Source organism: Contarinia nasturtii, unplaced genomic scaffold (assembly GCF_009176525.2).
Source record: "Contarinia nasturtii isolate CC-2019 unplaced genomic scaffold, AAFC_CNas_1.1 Cnas_scaffold_1240, whole genome shotgun sequence".
Classification (NCBI taxonomy): domain Eukaryota; kingdom Metazoa; phylum Arthropoda; class Insecta; order Diptera; family Cecidomyiidae; genus Contarinia; species Contarinia nasturtii.
Window position 1 is genome coordinate 6,349,339 of NW_022198581.1, and position 16,933 is coordinate 6,366,271.

General features: G+C 33.8%; 1 protein-coding gene across 8 annotated transcripts in view; it reads right to left on the reverse strand.

Annotated features, from left to right (window-relative positions):
• LOC116345290 (BMP-binding endothelial regulator protein) overlaps positions 1–5,857 on the reverse strand; it is a 68,066-nt gene extending 62,209 nt beyond the window's left edge. The window contains exons 1-2 of one of the 8 annotated variants that reach the window (XM_031774530.1): positions 5,731–5,857; positions 1,975–3,448 (exon numbers count right to left, since the gene is read on the reverse strand). The gene's annotated coding sequence lies outside the window, so the exon portion shown is untranslated. Of the gene's footprint in view, positions 1–1,974; positions 3,467–5,674 lie in introns of those variants that run through there. The other 7 variants (XM_031774533.1, XM_031774536.1, XM_031774535.1 and 4 more) reach the window with 7 other exon arrangements.
• Positions 5,858–16,933: the final 11,076 nt, after the last annotated feature.

The window sequence follows — 16,933 nt, forward strand, 5'->3', positions numbered from 1 at the left end:
TAGTGAACGTGTCAAATGCTTTGGTGTCGAAATGTTTGGTCATTTTTTGGGATAAAGACCAAAAGTGCAATTTTCGAAATGTTTTTGTTCGCAGCGCCTTCTATACGTAGACAAAATGAAGTTTGACTGCATATGAAATGTTAAAACTACTTTGTAAAAACTAGGCGGAAATCAATTTGTACACAATAGTGATATATTTTGTTCAAATTTAGTTGGATAAAAATCTCAAGGACATTTAAAGATTTCTTCATTGTTTTCCTGCGATAAAATAAACAAGCCAAAAAACACACACACACTTTTATATCCGAGTTCCGGCCAAAAAAAACTATTTTCATTGAAAGCAATTGAAATGCTATGTGGATTTAAGTTTGCAAATAAAATCAGTTGTCAAAGGGACTCTCACAAGAATGTTTGCTGGTGTATTTGTACGTCAAAAAAAAAGTCACTATCATCACTTTTCACATACATATTTTAAATTTAGTAACAACGCGACGTGATTAACAATCACAGTTCTTTTTTTTCTTCAATTCAACGTATGCGTATCAAACGCGTACACTTCTTATTCCTCTGTCCGCTGTCGTACGAAACGTTTCTCGAACAAGTGAGAATTCTTTGCTTGCTTTACACAATCCCCGGCAAATATAGAGATGAACGAGCATTCGATTCAAAATACACAATTCGAATAACAGCACCAGCAAGGAAAAAAAAAACGAAACAATTATATATGTGCGGCTTCCGATATGTCTATTGTATGTGGAAGTGTTGTATTTGTTGATTAACACTCAACAACGCGCAATTGATAATGAAAATGTACGACCCGCGTGAACCTTTTGCTGTTTCTTTTTAAGAATCAAAGGAGGCAGAGACGTTGAGCGATCGGGATTACTCGTCCATATGATGATGCATATCATGTGGCCGTGTGTATGCGCATATAGAGAAAATGTGTGTCTGTTGAATTTGACATGCTCGGTGAATTGGATCGTCAATAAAGAGAGATAGAACGAGAGATAGAAACAAAAAAAGCGAACAAATGGATCGTTTGAATGGGATAACATCTTTTAGAAACGTATAAATAACATTTGTATGTGTTGCAATATTTTTTTTATGTTTAAACAAATTTACTTTTTAATTCCAGCGATTCAAATACAATGTTTTTATATTAATTGAGGCGCTTGTTAAAATGCACAGTTCTAATTTCAAAGGTGTGAATAATGTCACATTATTAAATTTCCATCGTTAAAATGAAGCATGGAAATAATGCAACATTGTTGCATACAAAAACAAAATTTGCAACATGAATATCTGGGCGCGCATTGTACACATACCATTTTTTCTTGAAAGTAAGAACAATTTTTGATGCATACATCCATTTTGAACAAAAAAAAAATTAAAGTATGTTGTCATTATATTTTTCGGAAGATTCGAACCACAAGTATATGCTCATGAGTTTCATTCTATAGTTTATGAAACCAAATACACTGTGATTTGATGACAGAGCTCTTAATCGCTATAATTACCAACTACGAATTTATTTTATTTTACTCTTTAAATAGTGCTAGGAATGCTTTTTTTTAGTCACCAAACTAAATTAAGAAAATAATCAACGATCCGTATCTACTGAGTGAGAGAAAGAGACGGAGATAATAAAAAAAATCACATAAATCATTTCATTTTGAATATAAATCGACACGGAATAGGGTTTTAACAAATATTTCCACAACAAAATAAGTCGAAATCGAAATGTCAATTGTATTTGGATTGTCATGATGTGAAATAAGTCTATTGATTGGACTTTCAGTCAATGAATTTAAGCTGCACTAAAAGAAATCGATTAGAACAGTAGAGTAGACACACAAGTGTTCATCGACTTTGGATTGAACGACAATTTTTTTTTCTCACTCGTTTGTTTGATGGTAACTTATCGTTAGTGATTGTACATATATGAGAAATTCTTGTGGTTACAAGGAAACTTACCTTTTCTTCCAGTTATTGTTTTACTGTTTTGTCAAGCCGTCAATTGTATTTTTTTTTTTGTTCTTTTTTCTTCTCAGTTGTGTGTGTTATTTGTCGTGTATAACTGAGGAGAGCGGTGCGACAATTGTTGTATTATTATTTATTTCATATTTTCTTCGCTCATTTTTGATGTGTTGTTTTCAATAAAACTACCGACGGTGACTACTGTTGTTGCTTGCCGTTTTTTGTCATTCGATTTACTATCCGGAGTAATATCAAAACAGAAACTGTGGCGCGGATACTGGTGCACACACTGGTGTGTGCTAGTGCGACGGCAAACTCCACAGAATCTTTTGGCGGTGCTGTTTTTTTTTTTAATTATTTGAACGACGATGATGATGATGAATATAAGTTTTTTTGTTGTTGTTGCTGTTTGTCTATCTTTTCTCGCGTTCACTCCTTTATACACACTCTTTCAATTTGAATCGTTTTTACAATTAGTTTTATTATATTTATCTCGATAGTCCATTTATGCATTTGTTGATGCTGTTGCTTTGCCGTGTGTAGTTTTTTATTTTGTGTTTTTCTCTATCTCTTTTCTGTCGTTATAGCTGCTGCGGGCTCATATGCACACTATAGACACATTTCAGATGCTAGATTTGTTATTAAATATTATTGTTGCGCCGTTGTTGTTATTTTTATTTATATCAAATGCACTGAACGCGTGTTCAATTTTAATGCGTTTAATGGCTCTTTTTTTCGGGCTCGAATGCAAGTAGTTTCAACTTTTCCTCGGGGTGAATTTTGTTGTTGGTTTCTGGCTGCAATTGATTCGGTTGCTTCTTGTCTCCACAATCTCTCTCTATATTGCTTGAATCGATGAAATGAAAAGCATTACTTATGACGCGCATTCACGAGGCAACTTATGAAGGCTTCTCTGCCTACCAACAACAACACGAAAATTGAAAAAAAAAGAAACAATTTTCTTCGATGGTGTAGTTTTTCGCGTATCGTTTTTTTTGTGCTTTCAAACCATATTATCATTATTAGATTTATCTTGAAACATTATTTGTATTTGATTTTCTCAATTTTTTCGTCGTTGTTTTTTCTTCTTTCAAATTTCAATTTAATATGTGCATGCATATATTCACAATATTTTTTTTTGTTTTGTTTTCATTCGTTTAGCTTCATTCGATCAGAGTTTTTTGCTTTCAAAACGGTCGCACACTTGCTGTGTGCATATGTGTGTTATTGATCATAAGTGGAAAACTTATATAGCGTTAATTCAAAAGTCTATTGCGCTTATACTCCATCTCCTACTTTTATCTTTTTCTATTTAATTTACTTTTTCTACATCATGTGTAAACACACCACATATCGCAGACTGGGCGCAAAAAAAAAACCACGACGCACACACGCTAATTTATTTGTTGTTTAAATTTCTTCCGTTTAACTTGAATTAGTGGCGATTTTCTCGCGATGCACATGAAAATACCTATATATATAAAAAAAATACATTTTTTCAGTGAATATGTTACGACGACGGCGACCACGGACGACAACAACAACGACGGCTACACATTCATTTCACGCAAATTCTGTTAATTGATTGGCCATATAGATTTGTTTTATTTTTTTCTTGGCTACGTTGCGCTACGCTCTTATTTATCCCAATAAAACGATTTTTACGCGATTGATCGAAGTGTGGAAAAGAGTGTTCTTTTTTCCTATATTACTGTTCCTGCTGCCAATATTACGATCATTTTTGGTGTGCGTCGAACAAGAAATGGAAAGAAGAGTGATGCTGAATGTGAAACATATTCAACGCATCAATCAGCAAACAAGGAATAAGTTTCGAGAAAAAAAACTTCTAGTTTGATTGAGAACTTCATTAAATGGACACAGCCTTTCAATCGTTTTCGAATCACCTTCATTATTATCGGTAGCTAAATAAAACCAAGTGTTGCTCATTTAAAACTAAATCGACTGAATATGTGGGGTTTTTTTTCGTTTTATGCACTTCACGATTCTTTTTTGAGATTTTTCAATAAATGGCACGCACCAATTTCGTTATTTTTTTTAATGAAATTTCGTTATATTATTATTTCGTTGCTGTTTATAAGTTGCGTTCATTAAAATTTTATATTTTGCGTATCATCTTGTAATGCATCAAGTGGAAAATTATGAATAAAAAAAAATCTCGCCACAAATTTATTATACATGTCAATAACAATTGGCGTCAAAACAAACCACAAACATCACAAATGACAGAATGCGAACTAGAAAAAAAAACTAAAGGTGAATAGTCAAATGTCATATCCCTTGTGTCATACGGCACAGCTCTGTCACAACATTCATAAAATGAATGAACCAACGAATGTCATTGATGATATAGCAATGAATTGAGCTCTGAACTAACGATTTAAAACACCGAAAAAATGCAACAACGACGAAAAAAGTCAAAGATCCGTTCTTTTTGTCGTAACGAGAACGATTTGTTGTCGGTTTAAGTATTTTTGTCTACTCTGTACAATCATTGAACAGAATTCATTGAGAGAACGAGAATCAACGGAGACACTTATCAGCCGTGTATTTTCTCAAAAAAAAAAAAAGAATAACGGTTCAAGCCGACTTGAATGATTTGGTATAAGATTGAACATTGTTTGTGCTTTTATTGCCACCGTTGTGTGTAAATGAAACTTGCAATAAAAACACACATATATACACGAAAAGATATTGATTGAACTAGAAAATCGGTTTGATTCACTCACACACGAAATAGGATCTAAAACTATGATCGCATAATGCAAAAAAAAACTGATCGCAACAACAGCACATTATTGAATTTTTGATTACGATAGATGATGATCGTATCGAATCTCTTACGCTATCGAAGATCGTCATGAAACAAAACAACTTAAAAAAACACACAACTTTAAGAAAAAGAAGAAGTTAAACATATTTTTTTTTTCAACAAAATCCGTTGTGTTTCTAATAAAATATTGTTCATGATAGCAGTTTATTCAAGCGATAGAGCACAACAGATAGAAAGGCTTAATTTATACATATACATGCTATATATAATATGTATAGACGAAAAAAAAAAATCAACAAAACCAAAATCAATTTGTGATCATTTATTTCAGTTCGTTCGTTTGTTTTCGCTTTTTGTTCGCTTCGTTTGGTCTTGGCTCACATACTTGAAGCATCTTTAGAGAGAAAGAGACGGGATTCGGGCCGCAAATTTTTTCTTTCTTTTAACTCTCTTTTGATATATAAATTAAAAAGACATGAAACTTTTCTCATTATCGTTGCCGTTGTTGTTGTCGTCGTCATCATCGTTTCCCACAATTTCGATTTATTCCTTATTTATGATAAGCTTTTTTAAATGTCGTCTAATCGCGCCAAATTCTATTCGATCAAATCACACACAGTTTCGTAAACTTGCGAAATTAATTAAACGCAACCCAGAGAAGTAGTCATAGCGTGTGCAGCAACAAACAAAATATTTGTTATTATCATTCGAACGAATTATGGGCTGAGCGAATTAATTTTGAGACAAAAAAAAAACTCAACATCAAAAAAATAGAAATGAATTAAAAACAGTAAGAAAACCGATTTTTTCCCTTTAGTTTTTGTCTCATCTGTGAGTTCTTAAAAAATTGAAACGAAAAATGATGTGTGCCGAACAAATGAAAATTTACAATCAAAAATCTCGTACACAGAGAGAGAATGACAATCATTTATACTGATTTACAATCATTTGCACTGATTTACCGCGTCGTCGTTGTCGTCGTTTGTATTGTTGTTGTTATCGTTGTCGTCGTCGTCGTACACACAGTTTTTCCCAAACACAGATCGCCGATAAACACGGGCACGAACTACGAAGTGAAACAAGTGAACAACAATTTCATACTAAACACGAAAAGTCAAACCAAAGTGGTTTAAATGGGGATTTTTTTTTCACTGTATGTTATGTTCCTTCTTCTTTTTCATCTGTAGCGTGCGCTTAGTGTGCCCGAGCTACTACGGTCTGCGCTCGGTTTTCTCTCTCACTCTAACGCTATCACTTGCTTTGTCACACGCATTGCGATGCTCTCTGTGTGTATGCTGTGTATGTTATCGTTGTTGTAATTCTGCTGCTTACTCTCTCGCATTTTCCTTTTCAACATTTCGTGTTCGGCACATTCGATATGTGCCTCTGCCCGACTGCTCTGTGCTGTGTATGCTGCTGTTGCTGTTGCTGCTAGAGTAAACGCTATGGTGTGCTGCTATACCAAATGAATATTATATTTGCCGTCTCTGCTAGTCGTATTCGGTGATTGTGCATATGAGAGAGAGTCGGAACATAGCGGCGCGCGACATACAGAGAGATATGTTCAGTGCTATTAACTCAAAACTCTCTGGCGTTATGACCATCGCCAGCACACGACACAACAGAACCGAGAAAAAGAAAGCTAGAAAGAGACACAACACACATACATACATAACATTCAAATATTTCTATCTCATTCTCGTTCTTGCAATGCATTTTCATTGCGTACGTTGTCTGTATTTACTGTGGCTCTCTGTGAGACACTGTTGACAATACATACGATTTCTGTGTTGTATGTCTCTTGTGTGTTTCGTTCCTTTATTTATTTATTTATTATTATTATTATTATTTTTTCTGCTTCTTTATATTTTGCCTATAGTTTTTGGTGACTTGCTCGGGTTTGTGTGATTGTATGCAAACGTCTAAGCGCCAGACCCCCCAGTATATTTGCGACAATTCAGTCGATCACATCAGATCGATTTCGCTTTTTTTTTTTTGATGCTCATCGTGAATGATTCGAGCATCGAAACCAATTCGATGGCATCGATGAATCGTGGCGAAGGGAGCCTGATACATAGACTCACGAAATGCACCGCGCACACCAGAACGAATGAAATGTTGTTGTTGTTGTTCGTTTCTCTTTCTATCTTGTTATGCGTATTTGACAGGCAATTTGTATGTTATAGTGTGCACTTAAATAGTGAACCACATTGAATGAGAACCGCTTTATTTTTCGACATTGTTGTATTCTTGATTTAGTCCGCGTAGCTAATGCGTATTTGAATGTGTATTTTGCTAAGAACTATGATATACAGATATCGATAGACTTGAGACAGACAGAATGAGAGAGAAACAGTGAACACAAGATTCTCACTGAGAGATACGGTTATAATGAGAGAGATTTGTTCTGTGCGAATTGAAATACATCCAAGAGTTGACGGCTTAATGAGATTTCATTGAGAATGCATTTACTCTTTTTTGTTTGTTAAGCGATTCAAAACATTGACTGATCGGCATTTGATTGAGGCAACGGAAAAGTTTGCAAGCAGTTATTCAAATACAACACACACAATTAAAAACTACGCAAAACCAACAACATGCGAACAAGAACAAGAATAAAGTATTTGCACTATTTTGTGATAGCATTACAGCAGAGAAAAAAAAACAACGTTTGCTCCATTCAAAAGAATAGTAGTTGCGGATGTGTATGATCCGGCATGGACATTTGCCTCCGAAAAAAAATTTATTATGAACGACTTTTGAATGCAAAAAAAATATGGTACCGATACAAATCATAATCATTCAGTTCTACATCGGCTCTTTGTGTTATCCATAGTGTTGTTGCGTCGTCAACGTTGATATCGTCATTGATGTTTTGTATTATGTTTTTTTTTTTGTTCTTCTCAAGTTTATATTTTTGTACTTTCGTTGATTGGGAAAATAGAGCAAAAGAATAAGAAAGAGAGTCAAATATACGGATACACATGACTCTATGACGTATTTTCTCTTTTAAAATAGAATGACTCGGCAATGTCCATATTGCAGGCATTTTCAATATACACGCACACTGAATTACTGTGATATGGCTGTACAAACTACTAACTTTGATTGCTTTTTTACATTATTTATTGGTCCAACTTTTATGCCGAGAATTTATATGATTTTCGAAAACATTACAGTTGAAATGCGTTTGCCAACACACACACACACACACTCACACTCTTGTGAATAAAAATCACGATGACAACTACAAAAAGAATACGGCGAACGAACAGATAAAATTTACTATGAAACATTTGGGGTTGTTGCGAAATGGTAAAGTTCACCAAATGAGTATAATGAAAACCACCGCATACATTACAGAATAATTCCACAAAAACTGGATTAAATTTTCTGTTTGAAGAATTTCAGCAAGGACCGGTTCGTGCATATTTCCATACTTGCCTAGATACGCTAGGTAGCATAGATATGCCAAGCATAGCGGCAAATGCAACCGACGCATCGCCGTCCACTCTGTATGAACATACCAAGGGGAGAAGTACTAAAATTTAAATGCATTCTACTACGATAAAATTCCAGCTAATGCAAAAGTAATGCTAAATAATGCCAAATAATGTCAATATAATTTCTCATAATTTTAAATAAAAAATCCTAACAAGATTAAATTTTAATCTCGGCTATATATATAGAAAGATCCACATTCAAAATATTAAAACAATTCAAATAATTTGTTTGGGCACATGTTGTTCGTTGTAGTTGATGTTATGATGCAAAGTATACAGTGGAAACGAGTAGCTAAGTGTTGTGGGAGGGAAGCAATACACGCACAGCCGCACAAACATCACATGAACGTTTACATTTTACATCACAGAGGCAAAGCTGAGTAGTGCGCGCATGTATTGTTATGTTTGTGTGTATTTATTGTTTCTCTCTTTCAACCGCCAAAATTGACAACTCTTTGAACTGAGCTGTACATTTTTCTACATGACATCGATGACAACTAATAAAACAAATTCGAACAAATTATTTCAAGTATTGTTTTAACATTTTAACTGAAGATTTTTTTCTCAAATATTTGCGATTAGAACTTAAATTCTGTTGGATTTTTTTAACATTACGAAGAATTATTTTTGCATTATTTGGCATTACTTTTGCATTAGCTGAATTTTTATCGCATTAGATTGCATTGAAATATTAGTACTTTCCCCCTTGGAACATACACATGTTCGTGTATGCAGGCGGCCGTGCTTTGAGAGACGTACGCATAAGATATAGCTCGAATCGAATGGCGACAGATGCGTTGCGTCTTGAGTCTCCGCTATGCTTAGCATAGCTATCTTGCATAGAAATATGCGCGAACCGGTCCCTGAATTTCAGTAACTACACTATAGTAATCGGTAGTACTTTTTTTCTCGTTGGCATTTGTTTATTGATTTTCGAGTGTTTTCTAATTGAATCGTCTCTGAGTCAACGATTTTAGCGATAAACGATTAATTAAAACGAAAAAAAAACAACAACACAGAAAAAAGTGTATTGAATTAAATTGGAATTGTGTTGTATCTGAGACAAATTATTCATTCGTTAATCAATCAGCAATTTGAACTTTTGACTGCATCGCTACGAATTCCAAACACTAATAATATGGCAATCCCCTCTTTCACATCGAAACTTTGCGAATAGTTTATTTTTGTGTAAACACGGGAAGCCCATGAACTTCCCTCGAATATTGAAAGGAGAGCAAAACGTAGCGGATGGGACCATGATAAAACGAGAATAAAAGGGCTGCATTTGAACTATCATTTGGCTATGAATAAATGGATAAATAAAATGGAGCAAAAACACAAGCGTTTTTAATTGAATGCATACATCGTAATGTATCTATTCATTAAAAAAACAGAGGGAGAGAGAGAGAGAGAGATAGTATCGTTAAATTCATGTTTGTACGTTCAAATTGCAATATGTTTTACCGCAAATGTTCAATCATTTATTAATAGTTTTTAATAGCAACGGAATGGATTTATCTGTATGGTTTCGTTGGGAGAAAAAATAATTTATTCACAGCGAAAATTTGTTTTTATTTTGAATTGAGAAAAAAAAATGGGGAACATTTGCCGACATTTTGAGCATGTATTAAAAGGCTATAAAACACGTTTTAGGTATGTACAAATGTGGTGGACGCTATTAATAGTAATAATTATTACTCTTTTTTTTTCGCCATCAAAGTTATATGAAACAAACGGTAGCCAACATTTTTGTCGATCGAATCACTTTGGCTTCCGCAAATTAATTGTATATTTGCATTTGGCGCGATAACAGTTTAACAGATTGGATGTTTGATAAGAGAACACCAAGCAAGATAAATTTGGTTAAATGCGTCAATTGGATCGATAAATTTTATCGTTGGTTGAAGTTAAAGAGAAAAAAAAAATAGACAACAAACACCGTTGGAATGTTCACACCGGAATGGGTTTTATTTTTATTTCATTTACCAGTGTGAAAGAGAGGGGGATTGATTCCATTAACGCGTCATCTTTTTGCTGATTTCAGTGTTTATAAAAAAATAGTTTTTTTTTTCTGATGAATTATCGAAAAATCATAGAATGTTGTAGAAGTTTTTTTAGAAGCGCACTCATTCAGTACATATATAGACGGCCGTTTGCATGGAAGGGTTAAGAGACAAATGAATGGTTGCCGAAAAAAGAAAATGAGTCAAATATGAATAATAAAATTGATAAGAACACTCGAGATCGTTGGTGTCTGTATTGCGAATATAAATAGAAAGCGATAATTTAAACTAGAAACATGAATAGATAGCAATGTTAATATGAAAGGAATAAATAAGATCAAAAGAAATGACCGACTTATGGTCGAAATGACCATTTTCAACGCACAATCACTTCGATTGTTCGACACAATCTTTCAAAGGAAAAAAAACCATTAGAAGGCTAAGCAACAAGTACAATAAAAAAACTTCTCATTTCCAGAAGACGCCACGACATATGGAGCAAAAGATCGTTGAACACAAAAAAAAAATGGTCAAACACCGGGTTATTTCATTATGAAATCCAAATCAAAGAGAAAAAAAGTATATACTGTACACACATTTTTTTTGTGAATGGATCCATTCTATCCAAAGAAAAAAATATCAAGAGCAACGACAAAAATGTGCTAGACGCGCGCTTGTGACTTCAAATGTTTGTGCATTTGTTATCATCATTTATTCTTTGTGCGGTGCGAGAGACAAAGATATGCAAATATTGCCTTAGAAACAAAATCGCCTGATTGGATCCATAGAGTGTGCAATGTGTGACGCCTTCTTCTCTATATACCGTGCATGTTTGTTTAGTTAAAAAACGAAGTTCTTTGACGTAAATATTCCTATCTACTCACATTGCATCGTCATCATCATTACGTCAAACGGATTTTATTCCGAAATTCACATAATCGCTAAAATGACAAATCAATTTTTTTTCATTTCATTCACTAAGCGTATCTTAAACATTTTCGTTTATGCGGAATCAGTATAAATCCCTTAAAATTGCCAAGATACATAATGTAAGTAATCGATTCAACGGGTAAGGATGTAAGAGAAACGTCCCATTTTTCCTAGTCATTTGCATTTTCTTTTTTACTTTCCGTCGATGCGAAATAACATCAATAATACGCTTGGCTTTACATTCAATTCTTACATAAAACACACACACACACAAAAACATACACTATCTGCTGAAAACTATTCTTATTTCGCTGCTTCCAGCATCGAAAGCCTCATGTTTATTTGGTTAATGCGCCTAAACACAAGCGATACATTGTAGCAGATTTATAGAGCGATTTTTTGAATTCTGGCACAAGTTCAAATTTCTCTATCTTTCTTTCTATCCCAACGCTGAAATGTGAATTTTGTTCATTTGGAAAGTGCCAGCAAGTAACTGGCAGTAACAGAAAATGTTTGTTTCGTTTGTTTTATGCGCCCGACTTTAAATGTAAATAAACTGCATTCGAATGGGTTCAACAATGCTTAACGTTGAATAAACGTTGTAAAAAAATGTTGATGTTGTTTTTTTACGCTCTTACAATGATTGAATTATGATGGGAAATCAATATTATGCAGCACTACAAATGGTACCAAAAAAAAAAATCTCTCTTCGATTTTCAAACATACAACCAAAAAAAATATATTATGGAATCAAGAAGTTAATGTTTGTCCCGAAGAAAATGTTCGGCAAGGTCACAACCGATATATAGCGAAATGTGATGATGATGATGATGCAAGGACGACGAAAATAACATGCCGAACTCGACTTGAGACATTGTTTTCGCTTTGAAATACTTGACGAATTTGTGGATTTTACGTAAATGAATCATTTGTGGGGGAGACAAATATTCAATAAGGACTTCATAAAATGCTGGCATTTAAAATAGTTTAATAACAACATAACAAGAAACGCAACCATGTACAGTCATGATTTTTTATTTGTATTATTTTTTTTCTTCTTTTTGTTCATCCTTCGGTGCTTATGTCAACCCACGCAACTCGTCAAACTATCTAAACTAAATAAATTGGATAGTGTCTTCGTATTTTATAGAGCCATTATATTTGGGGATGAATTTGTACGAAAATGTGATGTAATCACAACACATAAATGCCATAATATGTATAGAATTCTGCGTTGGTGGCGAATCCGCTTTGTTTCTTTCTCTTTCTCTCTCTCTCTCTCTGTCTCTCCCTTCATCCATTGTTGAAATGTTTGGTTCATTCATGAAAAAAATGCTACGCTATCCATTGCAAACCATCGACTGCGCCAAAGCAGCATTCATTCACAAAGGAGGAAATCAGAAGAGAGGGGTGAAAGAGTGTTCTTCAAAGTTTTCTCGTTACAAATTCGATTGTGCTGTGCTATTAATATTGAATCTTCAGTAAAATGAAGTAGGAAAAAGAGAAAAGAAATATTCATTGAGTTCCGGCCAGTTTGGAAAATTCATTGAATTTTGTATCTAGTTCTTTGCTCATCTTTTTGTGCTTATCATTTTCAGTCAATCAGTAAGTGTTTCACTACGACCGATAGTTTTTGTATTCATGAAATCGATACTTACGGTTTTCGATAATATAGCTCATCTTATGCTGGTGTCGTTCATTATTCTGAATTAAATGGCAAATGGAAGTCGTGGGCAGATAATTCAAGTGTTTGAAATACAATTCGCATTCGACTATGAGATGAAGAAAATCGCTGCAAGATTGAAATAAAACTATATTTGCGTTGTAAAAATACGAACTTTTGGGGGTGGTAGATCATTCAGCGAGCCAATTTTATATCGAAATGGGATAAAATAAAAACCAAAGATCAAATTGAACTTCCTTTTCGTATGTATCAATCAATGAATCTTTGATAAACATTTTTTTTAAAAAAAGAACTTACTATCAATATCCGCCAATCTTTAGACAATTTATATCATTTCGAATTTATTTTTGCAGAAAAAAAACCAATGATCTTTTTTTATATAAAATTACTTGTTCGCTTTTACACGATTTACTGCTGTTAAGCTGTAATCATCAATTGGCATTTTCACACATGAATGTAACGAGCGAATCGATCAAATAATCCATTGCAATGCGATTAGAGAACGGAACAATAAAATCGTGCAAATGCAAATTTTTTTTTCAAGCATCAAATAAAAGTGCATACATCTCGGTTGAACAATCCAGACCAGGGCGTTTGTTATAACACCGTAAAACTTTGCTAATGGATTGTACACTTAACGTGGCAACAAAATAGAATAATATCGTGGCGGCCTAGTCGTTTTTTTTCTTTCTCTCTCTCTCTCTCTCTCTCGTTTTATTTTGCATGTTGTGTTTGGCAACCGCACACTGAAACCGCACAATTTGCATAAATGTCATTATCTCTTTGGCGAGTTTGTCATCGATAACCATGTAGTGAGAGCGTACATGTAATGTGCAGAGACAATTACCAACAACTAGTCGTCAATTGGTTTGCTGACGACTTTAAATTTGCCGATTGTTTCTTCTGTTGTTGTTGTTTTCTCTTTAAATGTAAACATGTCATTGTTGTCAATTTAATTCGTCTCTTTCTCTCTTCGACTCAGTCACGTTCCAATGTGTTATTTATTCACTTGTCCGTGCCGAACAACTAGCACGCTTTTTCCACTAACATGTGAAATAGTAATGAATGGTTTTGCATTTAACAGCAACTAACACATATATAGAATGATTCCCTTTTTTTGTGTAAATGTGATTGATTTGTGTGTGTGCGATGGTGTTTGTTATAAAATGCGTCTTTCAAAACATGATTTAAAGTAGCATTTTAAATGATGTTTATGGCATAGTGTTTATTTACATTTTGAATTTGCTGCCATTTGATTTTATCAGGATTTTCGGACACATCAAGTTGAAACAATTCTTATCAATATAATTGATTTTGGCAAGAATCTACATCAGGTGTAACTAAAACTTGCCAAGAGTATAGACAGTGAATGTGCTGTTGATTGGAATGGATTTTCAATTAGCAACATTTTTAATACGATGTCGCTGACATTCTTAAAGCGAGTGTAGTCTGGGCGTCTCTTTGAGTAAAAATAAAATCCAAAGTGGTGCTTCTTTTGCATTTACCAATCAAATTTTATTTGCAAACACTCACATACGCATGGGTTGACAACAAAGAGATCAAGCGATGCCACATTCACAGCAAAGTGATCCCTAATTCTGCCGCGTAGTTGAAAATACAACAATGTTGTCAGATGGACAGCAAATAAAAATAAATTTCCAACACTTTTCCGCGTGCGCGCGAAACGTTTGTTTATGTTTTCGGTTAGTCCATGATGAATGCTCGTTTTGCTTGTAATTCACATTCACACATCATTTTCGGTGTGTGTATGTGTTTTTTTTTTCACTACTGCGATACGGCATTTCGGACTATGTGCACGATTTATGTATTTATATACTCGGTTAATATTTACATTGGCCTAATGTGTCTACTCGATGATGTTGTTTGCATATTAGATGTTAAGATGGTTGAGTGCGCGAACAAGCATTGCATACAAACAGCACCGAACGAGATTGGTTAAATGGGAAGAGGTGGGGGGGGGGGACAGGAACCGGGAGAGAAGTTGAAACGGTGAAAGATCCCATTTCGCAATTATATTATATACATATTGTATAGCGTGTCAATTAACAAAGTCCCTATGGAACAACAAACATACCGAATACGCTCTTGCTTCAATCGGCAAACAATGCGAATTGAAAACGTACCCAATATCAATATACATGTGTGTAACATAATCGCTGTACTGATCAAGGGACACAAATATTTTGATTACACATCGGTTTAAATCAAACGTTTTCACTTATTTTTATTCAATTTATCGTTCATTTAATATTGTTTTCTTTTAATATAAATACGCGTAAATTCTATCCGTCATCAATCATCAAGTGTCACGTGAACAACTTATGGCATCGCAAAAATAATGATCAAATGGGCTTCATCAAAACTTGGATAAATGATAAATCAGCAATACGATTATTAAATTAAGAGCATGTATTGTTGTTTTGACTAATTTGGTCATTTGAATCAATGAAGACCAACTTAACTCGTGTTAATGCACAACACATCACGATGAGTATGTGTGATGCATGATGCATTGGGTGGCCACTGACATGGGTCATTTTTAGACATACTTGCATACGCAAAAGGTGACAAATGCTTGTATCAATAATAATCGTTTAAATTCGAGTGCACTTTGAAATTCATTTTTTTTTATTAGAAGAGTTCTTTTTATTTCATTTCATCATAAGATACAACTGTTGCGTCAACCGAACAAAAAACTAAATTATAAGGCCAACTGATACAGCATAGTTCTTAATGTATATATTTAGACAAAAGGTCACCAAAATTTAATTTTAAAACATAATGATTTCGTGGTCATTATTAACCATGAAATCAGTGTATTAACAAAATTCCAAATTTAACAAATAAAAAAAAAAAATATGTGAAAATTAAATATGGTCCAAAATGTATCGTTTCTCGTTTGATTTTGGCTTGTTTTCTTTCTTTACATTTAAATATTTGGATTTTAATTAGAGCGCTACGAGAAGAAAAATGACTATGGCGCCAAAACAACCAAATGCACAAACACAACATTACTCATCTAAAAGACCAAAATTGTTTCTTTTATTTTTCGTCGCACGCAAATGACGTGCTCGCATTGCGGACCAAAATGTGACATTCCATTTTAGTCTTTATTGTCATTGAGACAGCGAAAAAAGACAATGCTCTTTGAATTTGACTTTAAGTAACAGCAGTAAATTTTGTAACTTCGATTTATTGAATATGATTGTGCTACTTGATATTTTTCATTATTCTGTATGTTAAAGAGATAAGATCACTGTTGTTGGTCGTATTGAGATCGGGATGAAATGACCACTTTGATTTTATAATTTTTATGACTTTCATTATAATCATTTCTGTCGTCGTGTGTCTTCATTCCTGCATTTTTAATTAAGAAATCAAAACCAGAAATATCAAGCAATGAACAACAACCACATTATACGCGCAATCATGCACTCTCCGCACTGTTTACGGAGAGTGATAGAGAATTCTTCGCTTTAATTCCTTGCCATTAACATTTGCATATATTCTTCTTCATTTTTTTTTTCTGAAACATTCCAATACGATTGTGCAAAATGACCATTGCAAATCCATTAACTCACCTTTTAAATGCCCACGCATTATTAATTCCACTTTTGAAATGAACCCAACAAAACGTCACTCGTTTATTCCATTGTGTGTGTGTGTTGCTACTACATTTGAACTAGATGGTATGAAAGAATTTGCACTGACTTTTATTACTTCATTAATTTCTCGTTTTACGTACAAAATGATTACATTGATTCGACCATTTTTGTTTTTATCGATAGAAAATGTAATTACATACATTTTTACGGTTCAATTATCAATGTGATCGAAAAACACATTCCGACCACACATTTCGTCAAATCCTTTGAAATCATGAAAACATGTCGCATCCAGTAGCCACATTTATACATTTAAAATGTTTTATATCATATTTAAAGATTTAATACTATTTATAGCGAAAAAAAACAACCAAGCACATACACGCATCTGTTTGTTTTAATGGTGCACAACCATAAAG